We start from the raw sequence: 11,911 nt of genomic DNA, 5'->3' as shown, positions 1-11,911 counted from the left end.
TATAGATGGATCTGGTTCTAACTCTCCCCCTCTGCACGGCAGCTCTGGGAATCAAATGAAGTGCAATGAACCAGAAGGACGTAACCAGCCACTCCAAGCGGCAGACGGAGAGACTGGGCTATGGTTTGAATCAATAACTTGGCTGCTCAGCACTGAGTCAATACTTCTCTCCCTGATGCACAGATGATGAGAGTTTCCTCATTGCGCATTACTTCCTGATGCATTACAGACAGCACACATCCCAGCCCAAGGAGAAAAAAAAAAAGAAAAAAAGGAGTGAAAAGAGCCAGAGATCAGGAACACAGACAGGCAGAAAGAGCTCATCAGAGAGAAAGCTCCCAGCAATAACATAAGCCAAAATACCTCTGCACCAGAGCCAGCTCGGAAGGTTATTTCACTCGACATTGCAGCACACCAGGTAGAAATCAGGGCGAGACGGACGTTTTATTGTGAGGCATCTCTTACTCTGACACATACCCCCAAAATCTTGTGCTTGGAGACAGGTTCTTTTCTATTAGTCCCGAGGAAAAGGGGACAAGAATGGGTGGGAGCCAGCAAGTTCAATCAGATTCCCTCTGCCATCAGGAGGCTTTTGCTGTGCCAGCCTGGCACTGCCCACCCGGGTTCAGTTCACATGGCTGCTGGGTTTGGACTGGGCAGTCTCCATGCTGCACGCCTTGCTCAGCCTTAAAGGGCCATTGCTGATCAAAGTTACAGCATCAAAACTCTGTCTGCCTCCATGCCTTGCTGCATCTTGATATGGCAAGCACAGCCTCTGCCCTGCCTATATGTCACGCAGCTCAGGTGAGTCTCCATTCATCTCCTGCTTAGTAGTCCTGCAGCAAGCTTTTTGTTCCGGTTCCCTAAATCCTTGCTCCTCTCTTGAAACCCTCCCTCCCTGCACAGATACAAACAGTCCTCCAAAAGATCCTGTCTTTTGTAATGGCCACAGGAAAGCACATTAGCATCATATTGTTCCTTCCTGCATCCTGCCTTCCCTCCAGGATTAGGATTTGGGGAAGAACTGCCTGCATTGTGCCTCATAAAGCATCTGGAGTTTTGGGGTATCATCTAACCAATACAGACACATACATGCTGTGAGGCATCTTACGTGTATCGATGTTGATGCTGTAATTGCCAAACGTCAGCCCTTCCCAATGCAGTTATTCAGAAGTGACACACTGCAGACACGCAGTCCTGTCTCATTCCCAGAGATTAGAAACCTGGGATGTGCCGTAGGCTAGATCACAGCACTGGACACAGGCCCGCTTAGCTTTACATGGTCACAGCCACTTGCAAAGCATCTTAAATAGAGGAAATGCAGACTGCCTGTCTCAAGCTCACAGGCTGCATTTGGTACTAGGGAAATTACAGATGCAGGTCCCTGATAAAAGTCACCATTGATCCCTAAACAAGGGAGTCAGCAAACTCAATGCTTTGTTACTTTCTCTTACCCTGGTCCCAGACAGGACATGTCCCAAGCAGCAGCAAATCCCATCTCAGAGTGGCATTAAGAGAGAGGGCGGGCAACAGGGGACAGCAGCAGAGATGCCTCCATCTCACCTGAGCCCCAACTCTTGAATACAACCCTGCATTGCGGAAGGGAAGTATTAATGCTGTAGTGACTGTTGCACACACTGCACTGAGAAGAAAATACTACTCATAACCAGGGTTTCAGGAGAGGGAAAAGTTTCCCTGGAATTATGTCGCACAAAGGGTGAAAAGGATTCTGAGCCCAACAACGTCACCTTGATTTATAATTGCACAATGAAAAGCCACAGAGCTCCCGTGTAAGGATGACCCAGTGCCCCTGCCATTGTACCGCACCAGCGATGCAAAGATCTGACAGCAGTGACCTGCAGTAAGGAAAAGCAGGTTTTCATCCTTTGCTTCTTTATTTGATTTTATCTTGCAGAGACCAAGAGAGAAAAGAGGTCTCCAACTTCAAACATCAAAAATGCAGTTATTGTCTCCTCTGGAAACTTCTAGGACAAGCAGGGGACTGAGTAGTCACAGCAAATTCTTTAGAGTGGGCAGCTCCAGGGGAGGGAAAAAGCAACTTGCTTTTGTAAAGTCACCAAGAGTTAAACATAGGCAGGAGCCAGCAATACTAGGGCAGTAAACAGCAGCGGGGTGAGTTCTGTAACTGCAGGTGTCTGGACGAAGTAATTTGTAACAGTGGTTATGTTAGCATTTCTTTTGTGTGCACTAATCTAAATAAATTGGGGGCCTGTCTGAAGGAAAGAGCAGGAGAGCAACACAACAGGTCTGAGCAACTTGCCTCTCGCAAACAGAAGGTAACGGCATAAGGGCCAGCTTAAAGGTTCTTCAACGTTACTTCTGTCAGATGCAAAACTTACTTCAACTGGCTAGGAACTTCAAGATCAAGAGAACAGTGTCATAAAACCCAGCCAAGAGAAAATGGTCCACCACAGGGTGAGTAGGGAGCCTGGTCCTGCAGAAGCGCCTTCTCCAAATTCCAGAGGACAGAAATCCTTAGGGAAGTACAAGCAGACTTAGGTTTCACCAAGATCTTGCAGCAAAAACAACAGCTCAAGAGCACACAGACATTTATACAGAGATAACCCATTTGTATTTAATCTGGGAGTTCATAATTTAATAAGAGCAGAGGAAGGAGACCTGAGTATACGAGACCTCATCAAGACAATCCTGTGACACCAGCGCAAAAAGAAAAATGCAGTCGTGGTCTGCATTACAATTGAAGGCAGACATAAGCCCTTGTACCAGACCCACACCAGATTCCTTCTGTATGGTTCTGGCCAAACAGATTCCCCAGCCCTGAAGAGATGCAGAAAAGGACTTGAGGACTGATCACAGGTATAGTTAACCCATAGTATGACAGGAAACTAAAAGGACTTCACTTGTTTAAATGAGAACAAAGGGGAAAATTTGACTGCTGTCTAGTTTCAAGCATTCTTTGCCCCCTTAATGTGTTGCTAAAGGTCGATGCTTGCAATAACGAATCATAGAATGGTTTGGGTTGGAAAGGACCTTAAAGATCATCTAGTTCCAACCCCCCTGCCATGGGCAGAGACACCTTCCACTAGACCCTTGAACACTGCCAGGGATGGGGCATCCACACCTTCTCTGGGCAACCTGTTCCAGTGCCTCACCACCCTCATAGTGAGGAATTTCTTCCTTATATCCAATCTAAATCTACCCTCTTTCAGTTTAAAGCCACTACCCCTTGTCCTATCACTACATGCCCTCATAAAAAGTCCCTCTCCAGCTTTCTTGTAGGCCCCCTTCAGGTACTGGAAGGCTGCTATAAGGTCTCCCCCGGAGCCTTGTCTTCTCCAGGCTGAACTACCCCAACTCTCTCAGCCTGTCTTCATAGGAGAGGTTCTCCAGCCCTCTGATCACCTCTGTGGCCCTCCTCTGGACTCGCTCCAACAGGTCCATGGTCCTTTTTATGTTGGGGGCCCCAGAGCTGGATGCAGTACTCCAGGTGGGGTCTCACGAGAGTGGAGTAGAGGGGGAGAATCACCTCCCTTGACCTGCTGGTCACGCTTCTTTTGATGCAGCCCAGGATGCGGTTGGCTTTCTGGGCTGCAAGCGCACATTGCCAGGTCATGTTGAGCTTCTCATCAACCAACACCCCCAAGTCCTTCTCCTCAGGGCTGCTCTCAATCCATTCTCTGCCCAGCCTGTATTTGTGCTTGGGATTGCCCCAACCCATGTGCAGGACCTTGCACTTGGCCTTGTTGAACTTCATGAGGTTCGCACAGGCCCACCTCTCAAGCCTATCCAGGTCCCAAATGGGCCTAAATTGGCCATAAATAAATGAGAATGTGTGTAACCGTCACAGCAAGGGAGTCGTGGAATTGCCTCGTGACAGGAGCGGCAGAGGTGAAAAGCCATTACTTGGTTGGATCCATTACATGCACAGCAATCTGAGGTGTCCATACCTTCCAGGGATACAGATTAGGCTCACCCTCTTTCTCTGAAACATTTTTGTTCCAGAATAATAATTTAAAGATTTTTAGATGGATGTTTCATTCTTGATGGCTCGTACGGGAAACACAGCTGTACATCCTGGAGAAAAAGCACTGGAGCTTTACTCAGAAAGCCTTCCTGCGGAGAGACAGGTTGTACTGACACAGGAATTATTTTGCTAATATGTTGTCCTATTTTTCCTACACATCAAGACAATAAAATTTTTCTCAGAAAAACCTTTGAAGCAGACAGCAGTAACACCCCATCATCACAGGCCACCCTCCAGCTGGAAGATGCTCCCTTTCAGTTTAAGGATGCACATATTGGCTAACTGCAGCCCATGAGGAGGCTTATATTTTTATTTTAAGTGAAAAGTTATACCTTTATGTTCTGGGCAGCCTTATGATAGTACTTTATGCAGAAAAGAACAAACTGATCCTTGGGCTGGGGCCAGAAAATCAAGATGTGGATCAGAGCTGCTGCAGAGTTGAAAAGATTCAGATTTTGCCTTCCAGTATGGATTCCTTTTCCTCTTACAGCTTCTGATAGGCTCTGTAGCCGTTTTCAACCCAAAGAACTGTTGGCAATTATGGGAGGTATTAGCAGGTACCTGGAACAATGTGGAGAAATAAAAAGAAAGTCCAGCTCAAGCTTAATTTATGATATATCATTCTTGCAACGACAAAATGTCACATATACCTATCAAAATGATGCTCCAGCTTCCCAGACGTACAGTTGTGCGCAGAGGCTATTTTAAACAGAACAAAAGCAACCACCATCAATCCGTCTCTTTAGTGTGAGACATTGACAGATTATGTTTCTTTTGCACGTGATTAAATTTTTAGCATCACATGGGAAGTCAGAGCTGTCCTGTAGAGCTCAAAGAAAAGAGTTATTCAGCAAATGAGCATTAAAGTGAAGAGCCTTTGTAGATATATAACCCCATCTGACATCATCCCTTGGTGAGAATCACATGGCCTCAATGACCTGTTCCAAACAAAGCCTTCCATCAGTCCCAGCCCTTCAAACCCATCCAGATCCATGCTGGATGGCCCAAATCATATTAATCAAACTATTAGCTGTGGATATAGCACCAGTTCAGGAGACTTACAGGAAGACAGAAAATAAAATGCCAATTTACTGAAGCAAAGGGATTTGATAGCAAGCAGTCAGCCCAATAGCCTTGTGGACAGTAAGCACTTACAGCCTGACTTTTGGGGGGTGGCTTGCTCAGGGACTGACACCACAGTCAATGACCATTTCTCTCAGCATCTAAAGGAGCTAATTTCTTTTTTTAATCCTACTAAGAGATCTCTTCTGGAAGAAGACTCACTCACTCTGGTGCTTAAAAAAAAAGATTTCTGCTGAACAGGCATTTTTTAGGGACTTTAGAATACATTAGAATGGTCAGCTACATTTGGAAAAGCTTCCTCCAGAAGATAGCTTGTAGGCTTCCTGCAATACACCAGTTTTTCCTCCATCAAGCCTAAATACCACAAAGTGATCACACAGCTTACATAAACAGAAAATGCTTAGTACTGGCATAGTTAAATAGGCTGCTTCCAACTAGCAGCTTGTTCAACAGCAGTAAATAAATATAGCTTTGCTTTCTTTCTTTTTCTTAGATTATGAACCCACCAGCACATGCTCCCTTCCCTTCCTCCCTGGGGAAAGACAGTGCTGCATGTCCGCGGTGACTGCTGCCTAACCAGCCGCACCGCTCAGGCAGCCCCAGCCAGCCGAATCCCAGTCCCATTTCTGAGGCTGCGGGAGGGCGCAGTGGCCATGGGAGCGCTCCTCCTCACAGGGAGTGGCTGAACCTCCACGCACATGGAGAGGCAAGAACAAACCTTTCCCCAAGAAAGTTTTATAACAGCTTGCAGCTTAGCATGCACACCACCTGCATGTCTATTGACCTTTCCTAGAGCATTTTGCTTTATCCACGTCTTATCTGTTTGCGATCAACATTATTCAACCCAATCCCAAAAATGACAGTAGCAACAGTAGAGAGTTACCCAGGACGTGGTTTGACCAGGTAACACACCTTACTGAGCTCTGCAGGAAGCTTTCTGCACAGAAAACATCCAAGTCAAGTCGACGACTACCTATGACAAGCATATACATGCCACATGAGCAGCATGGGCTACGTAAAGGCCAGCTCAGCAATTTTAGAATACTTTCTTGCCCTTTGCACCCTGTGGTGCCAGGACACTTGGAGATCTAGCAAATAGATCAGAGGCAAGGTTTAGAGCAGGTATCCTGGGGGCCAGCACAGAGTTTCAAAGGTGCAATTGCTTACTCAGTCCTGCTTCTGAGCACAGAAAAAGCGTTGCCTTTGTAATGAGGGCACCAAAGCAGGGTTCAGTACACCGGGGCTTAGTTTCCAGCCCTGGCAATGTCCCTACCTGACTTGAGCATGTAACTTGATTTCTCTCAGCCACAGTTCCTCACCTATGACGTTGGTACTAAATCCAGAACATCACAAGAATACATATACCTGTGCAGTACTGTGGATACAAGGGCCAGCCAAAAAAATTCTGCAAAAGAGAAGGATTTGTTAGAGTTTCCTTGGAAGAATAATGGAGGGGAAAAAATGTAATACGTCTACGTAGTAACACAGGCAAACAACCAGAGCACCATCAACATTTTTAAGATCTGACAAAACAGCCCAGCAAGAAGTAGCACAGTAGATGAGATCCAGGGCTGATGGCTGCCCGCTCTGGAGAAGCACACTCCTTAGCTGTTTCAACACCAGTCAGTAGATCTGAACTCTCCAAGTTTCTAAAATAGGGTTAGGTGCAGGGCTACTTTCTACAAGGTGTTTCTCAGCTGCAAAAGTTTAGATATTGATCGCACTCCACTAATTTCTACCCACTTTCCCTCTTTTGACCAGAGGGAACAAAGAAGTCATAGGCTTAACTTTTAAGCAATAAATACATATCCAGAAAACAGGATTGGCCAAACCATATTTTTATTTAATCTAAAGTCCATAAAATGCCCAGCACACGCACACAGAGACCATAATTGCTCTGGCATACACATTCAATGTTCCCTTTACCCCTACCATTATCATGACCATTGAAGGTAAGACCCTAAAAAGCTAAGGACACTACAATTAGGACTTCATTCAGGAGTGGAAACTGCAGGGACCACAACATTGATGTTCTTCACACCCTTCACCTATACATTCTGCTATACCCCTCAGCTCTAATCTGCAGCAGCCTCCACGCTAAGCTTTTCTCTCTTTCCTGGTCCTGCTCGCAGCCAGTCACTGGAAGGTCAGGGCTCATGCTGTGCACATACGCAGGACAGGAACAAGACATACTTCTTGCCTCCTTTTTATCTGCATTCTCAAGTGGTTATCTAAATGCAGAGACACAAAGATCTACTGGTGCCATCTATCACAGCAGGAGACCATGACAGCTCTACTGCAAACCCTGTACGTCAAGGAGAGCCATCAGCCAGATGAAAGATAACTGCCTGGCAAGGAAGGATGCCGAAAACATTGCTCTCCACAAACTACAGCAGGCTAAGAGGGCCATCTCCTCCCTCACCCATCTCCATTTACCCTCCTGTGAGCCATGCTGCCACACAGCTTTTGTAGATGAGGCCTCTTTCATACTGCTGAAGTCCAGGCTGCAGGGATAAGCACGGAAAAAACTCCCAGACAGACCCATGGCTTAGCCCTCCATGTGCACCAAAGCACCTGCACAGAGCAGATACCAGGAGTACAAAGTTTTGTGCAAGATCAGCCGTCCCTCAGTTTCTCTGTCAAAAAGAGAAAACAGAACATGGGAAATTGGGAAATCCATTGCAGTCCTAAAATGCAACTCATTCTACTTACAGCTTCACCCTCTGGAGGCAAGCAAGGAGAGCTTGACTAAGAGGTGTTACAGCAAGAGTCATTCAGATCAGTACTAAGGCTTGTAAGCAGGGTTTTTAGCAGCCCTCTTCAGCCCAGTGCAACGACAAGTATCTCATTTAAAGTGTTTCTTCAGACAGCACAAGCCCATTAACTTCCACAGACTCCAACATAACTATGATCATATATATCACAAAGTAATTACCACTTCAGACAGTGGATGGGCATACAGATACAGAACAAGCATTTCCCTCCTTCCTAATAATTTCACCTTGCCTTTTAGATTTTCTAAATACTATATAGGTTTGGTGTCAGTCATCACGATACAGCCTACTTTGAATTAGCTCTACAAGTTTTCTGAACGAGGCATTTTTCTTAAGCCCCCATCCACCATAAGGGTTTGTTAATCTCTAGACATCTCAGAGAAGAGGGAGAAGCACTGTGATAAGGAGGGTGGAATGTTGTGCAATTCCGCCTGCAGGGATATTAGAATAAGGCTTGCACCTATCAGTGGAAGAATGGCTTAATTTGTAAGCCGGAACAATAGATGACAGCTCATCTTCTTCTTGCTGCTGTGCTCATCCCTAATGAGTGTCTGATGAAAATGCTGATGAAAGTTTTTTTCCTTAACAAATGAAGGAACGCTCTACAGCCATCATCAGGAAGCCTGCAAAACCACAGCTCCTCAATATTGAAGTTTTTAGCGGTAACTCTTGTAACATAAATGCACCCAAAGCACTTCCTCACATCTCCAAAAGGATTTACAACAGACTGCAGCGGTTAAGTCTCCAGTTACCAAGATGACATTTTTATTAAACACACTAAAAGAATGCTAATATACTGCATAATGCTTCACCATTAAAACTGAATTTTACCTGCTGAAAAACCAAGAGCCTATCTAGCAAAATACTGGCTTCCCACCCTTACTGCCTTGCATCTGCCTGTACTAGCTACAATAGCGACACTGTCATTTGTTTCAGTTCTCCTACTGACTTTACATTAATCGTATTCTCTTGTGGTTAAGCCAGTATAAAGAGATTACACTTTTTCCTAACACAAGTCCTATGAGCTACCAGAACAATCAAAAGGAAGCAAATAGCTGAGAAGATTGCTTACTGCTTGAGGGAAATGGCTAAAACACTGTTAAAGTGACAGAATCCTAGATAAGTCTGTAGATAGCAATTGCAGGAGAAAAAATAAATCCTTTTTTAATGAATTGCTTATAAATCATCTCCATCAAGGGTATCTCTTAAATGAATGCATGAAGATTTTGGGAATGCATACATCACCCATCCTATAACAGCATCATTCCCCTTCCTCTTTTCTGAAAATGTATGTCTAAAAACCAATCCTGCTTACAGGGCAGCTGGAGAGTATAGAGAGCAAGAATATCTATAAACTGTGTCAATCTGGCAGCTCTAGGAGGGATCTCATCAATGTATACAAATACCTGGAGGGAGGGTGCAAAGAGAATGGAGCCAGCCTCTTTTCAGCAGTGTCCAGTGACAGGACCAGAGGCAATGAGCACACACAGGAACAAAGGAGGTTCCCTCTGAACATAAGAAAAAAAGCTTTTCACTCTTAGGGTGACTGAGCACAGGCACAAGTTGCCCAGAGAGGTTGTGGAGTCTCCCACCTTGGAGATATTCAAAAGTCATCTGGGGACAGTCCTGGGCAACTGGCTCTAGGTGGCCCTTCTTGAGCAGGGGGGTTGTTGAACCAGTGACCTGGTGCAACCAGAGGTCCCTTCCAGCCCCGACCGCTCTGCAATTAGTGCTCTAGACTGCATCCAATTAGTGCCTTCCCACCATGCGCTAAAGAACTTGGCACACTGCCAGGTACCATCCCCATAGCAGGGAGGTGAAGGTGAGTCCTCAATTACCTATCTGCAAGCTGCTTAAGGGGTTGCCTCACTCTCTAAGATTGCTTTAAACTACTTACATTTCCTGAATTGCTCCAGCTGATAGTTTTATCACACAAGGTCAAGCGACAAGAGTTTCAGACCACTTACTTGCAGAACCCGCAGATCTATGTACAGCTCTGAAAAGCCTGCGCAGGTGTTTCCTTAGGGACTGCCTCGTGACAGGGAGTCAACTTCCTACTTATTCCTTAGTTATTGCAAGGATCCCAACTCCAGTTCTCATCCTTGCACTAAATCCTGGCAGTAGCCACAGGATGCTGCAGTGATAACAACTACTTTCTTCGACAAACCCCTAAAAGCATACACACATCAGGACAGAAACCATAACTTACATATGCTTTGGCAAGAGACAAGCACCCTTCTGTTTTTTACTCAGCGTTTTGTCCTGCAATTTATTCATTTATTTGTGCCCTACATGTGTTTTAAAATGTTAAATCTAGTCCCAACCAAGTTTGGTAAAGTAACATTTTAAATCAGAGGTGTCTAGCTGTGGCCATTCTTTTTAAAGTTGCATCTTTAAAAAAAAAGAAATTAAGTGTTTTATATGAAAAGTTTGCCCCTTCTGCAATCACAGCACACAACGTGCAACTCACTGGATTTTTTTCAGAATCTTTTAATAAAACCTGCAAACTCTAAAAACATGGCCTAAAGTGTCCCATAGGGAAAAAGCAAGATTTTGCTCAGATAACAAAACAGAATTAATTTTCAAAGCTCGACTCGTATCCCCTGCCTGAGCGCCTCTTAGAGACCACTACTAGAATTTAATTTCCAACTGTTCTTTGCAGTTCAAAATTATGTCAGAGGCAAATAAAACCCTTCCAGAGAAATTCAGGAGCCTGAGAAGCCAATTCTTCTTCACAGCAAGAACACAGTCCATTCTCAGTTACAATGACGGCCATGACTAGCATTAGAGAGAGAACTTGGGTAGCTATGGCTTAACACAGACTTTCATTTCATTGTACACTGCAAGAAGAAGGTAAGCTGCCTTGAGAAAAACTGTGTCAGTAGTGAAGACAGAGCAATACTGAAGAGCTGTGAACAGCTAAGCAGTAGGATCACGGGACAGTCACAAGGAAAGTTGAGCTGTGACTTGGTGCCTGAAAACAGCAAGAAGATGGGAGGAAAAAAAATGAAAACAACAAACCACAGAACAGGGGCAAGAAAGATTTCACCAGCAGTTTTCCCCCATAACACAAAAAGCAGGCTAGTGTTTTCTTCACATCTTTGCATGCATATTTAAAGTTGACTTTTAATCCAGATCACACAGAGGCACATACATACGGCACAGCCTACTTTGTTACAGAGTCTCCAAAAAGGATGGATGGACTTAGTGTTTGCATTTTGGGTTTGGGGCTGACAAGATTGTTTTCACTCCATCCTGTGCTCTCAATTTTCTTTAGCCTTTTAACAGTGGCCTGGAGCAATCTTGAGCCAATTATCTCCTTACAGCCCTCCAAAAAGGTCTCTGCCTTGTAAGCATCAGAGATTTCCTTGGGGGCGGGGTGGGGGAAGAGAGAGCTTCCAATGCCAACTCCTAAACACTCTGGGGGAGACAGAAGTTATCAAATGCCCCTCTCAAGCAGAGCTGTCAAATCCTTTCTGTGTTTATACCTCTAAACCCATTCATACCCATGTCCAAATCAACCTGCTAGACTGCCTCCCCACATGCAGTTTCACACTTCAGGTTTCCAGGAGGTGCTCAGACGTTATGAAGAAAAGCAGCAAACACACTTACATAAAAAGAAAATGTACTGTCTGCACCGCTTGCATCCCATTTAAGACTGTCATTTCTCTTTGTTGGAGCTGTCACAAAACCCCATGCAGTAAATGACAAGCCAACTCCAAAGCACTGCACCTAGTAAAAATTTAATATAATAAATTGAAAACGGCAACATTATTTTAACCATTCACAATTAAAGTGGAAAAATTATAAGGCAGCCATTCATGGAATGATTTTGTGTACAAATGGTTTGGAAAGAGACATTAAAATTACAGTTCCATACACAGAGTCAGGTAAACAGCAATGACCACGCAATGTTTTTCCCTGGAAAGCCCAGGCTGCTAAGAGATGTAATAAAAGGACAATAGGAAAAAAAAAAAAAAAGATTTTATTTTTAAAAGAAGTTTGAGGTGAACAGGAATCTGAAATTCATCATAAACTTTCCCATCAT

Source organism: Pygoscelis adeliae, unplaced genomic scaffold (genome assembly GCF_000699105.1).
Source record: "Pygoscelis adeliae isolate BGI_AS28 unplaced genomic scaffold, ASM69910v1 Scaffold356, whole genome shotgun sequence".
Lineage (NCBI taxonomy): Eukaryota > Metazoa > Chordata > Aves > Sphenisciformes > Spheniscidae > Pygoscelis > Pygoscelis adeliae.
This window is presented reverse-complemented; position numbering follows the sequence as displayed.